A 2,134-nucleotide genomic window follows, 5' to 3' on the forward strand; every position below is an offset into this window, starting at 1 on the left:
CTTTTTCAAAAAAATTTGATTTCAAAATATCTTATCTAACTTCTTATCTTCTTATCTTTTCAAATTTGATTTTAATATCTTTTTCAACTAACTATTTGACTTTTTGTTTGTTTCTTATCTTTTTCAAAACTACCTAACTACTTTTCCCTCTTTAATTTTCGAAAATATCTCATCTCTTTTTCAAAAATTCTTTTTAATTGTTTTAAATTTTAATTTTAATTATATCTTATCTTCAATTTTTGAAAATCATTAACTACTTTTTTAAAATTATTTTCAAATTCTCCCTCTCTTCTCTTCTTCTATTTATTTATTTATTTATTAACACTTCTCTTCACCTCTCTTCACCCTTGTGTTTGGGTTCTTCTTCACTCTTATTCCTTTCTTCTTCTACTAATAATAAGGATCCTCTTTGTCTAGATATAGAGGATTCCTCTTCCTTTTTCTTTTTCTCTTCTCTTTCATATGAGCAGGAATAAGGAAAAAGGCATCTTTGTTGAAGCTGATCCAAAACCTGAAAGGACTCTGAAGAGGAAACTAAGAGAAGCTAAATTACAACAATCCAGAGGCAACCTTTCTGAAATTTTCGAACAAGAGAAGGAGATGGCAGCCGAACCCAACAATAATAATGCAAGGAGGATGCTTGGTGATTTCACTAAACCAACGTCCATGTTTGATGGAAGAAGCATCTAAATTCTTGCCATTGAAGCAAACAATTTTGAGCTGAAACCTCAATTAGTTGCTTTGATGCAACAGAACTGCAAATTTCATGGACTTCCATCTGAAGATCCTTATCAGTTTTTAACCGAGTTCTTGAAGATTTGTGAGACTGTCAAGACAAATGGAGTAGATCCTGAAGTCTACAGGCTCATGCTTTTCCCTTTTGCTGTAAGAGACAGAGCTAGAACATGGTTAGACTCACAACCTAAAGATAGCCTGGACTCCTGGGATAAGCTGGTCACGGCCTTCTTGGATAAATTCTTTCCTCCTCAAAAGTTGAGCAAGCTTAAAGCGGATGTTTAGACCTTCAAGCAAAAAGATGGTGAATTCCTCTATGAAGCTTGGGAAAGATACAAGCAGATGACCAAAAAGTGTCCTTCTGACATGTTTTCAGAATGGACCATATTAGATATATTCTATTATGGTCTATCTGAGTTTTCCAAAATGTCATTGGACCATTCTGCAGGTGGATCCATTCACTTAAAGAAAACACCTACAGAAGCTCAAGAACTTATTGACATGGTTGCAAATAACCAATTCATAAAATCCTGCAATGGCAGAGGTAAATTACATGGGTGAACCTTATGGAAACACCTATAATTCATCATGGAGAAATCATCCGAATTTCTCATGGAAGGATCAACAAAAGCCTCAACAAGGCTTTAATAATGGTGGAAGAAATAGGCTCAGCAATATCAAGCCTTATCCATCATCTTCTCAGTAACAGACAGAGAATTATGAACAGAATCCCTCTAACTTAGCAAACTTAGTCTCTGATCTGTCTAAGACCATTTTAAGTTTCATGAATGAAACAAGGTCCTCCATCAGAAATCTGGAGGCACAAGTGGGCCAGCTGAGTAAGAAAGTAACTGAAACTCCTCCTAGTACTTTCCCAAGCAATACAGAAGAGAATCCAAAGAGAGAGTGCAAGGCCATTGATACAGTCAATATGGCCGAATGCAGAGAGGAAGGAAAGGACGAAAATCCTAGTGAGGAAGACCTCCTGGGACGTCTCTCAAACAAGAAGGAGTTCCCTATTGAGGATCCAAAGGAACCTGAGGCTCATATAGAGACTGTTCCGAGGGTAACCTGAAACTGTAGGTCGATCTCGGACAAGATCTTCTGTGCTGGTCGGAGCTGTGGTGTCCGACTTGTTGGACTTGGTGATGGTGCTGATCCTTTGTCCCCGGAGGGTGGGGGTACCTGCAAGGGACTCCGATGCTTAAGTTAGCAAGGGTATTAAGCAGGTATTGAGTAGAATCAGAGTATGAGTTATACCTGGGTGCTCCAGTGTATTTATAGTGATGAGATGTGACCTTTTTGGATAAGATAAGTTAGTTATCTTATCTTATCTTTATCTTTAAGCTGAGGTCAGCGTATCTTTGACGGAACCACCTTTATCCTATAGGCTTGGGCT

At 37.7% G+C, this 2,134-nt stretch overlaps 1 non-coding gene across 1 annotated transcript; it reads right to left on the reverse strand.

The window, feature by feature from the left end:
• Nucleotides 1–999: 999 nt before the first annotated feature.
• On the reverse strand, nt 1,000–1,103 carry LOC127741741 (small nucleolar RNA R71). Its single transcript, XR_008002947.1, has one exon. It is a non-coding gene; the product is annotated as a small nucleolar RNA R71 (small nucleolar RNA).
• Between the last annotated feature and the right edge of the window lie 1,031 nt (nt 1,104–2,134).

The sequence above is a fragment of the Arachis duranensis genome, chromosome 9 (genome assembly GCF_000817695.3).
Source record: "Arachis duranensis cultivar V14167 chromosome 9, aradu.V14167.gnm2.J7QH, whole genome shotgun sequence".
NCBI classification, from domain to species: Eukaryota; Viridiplantae; Streptophyta; class Magnoliopsida; order Fabales; family Fabaceae; genus Arachis; species Arachis duranensis.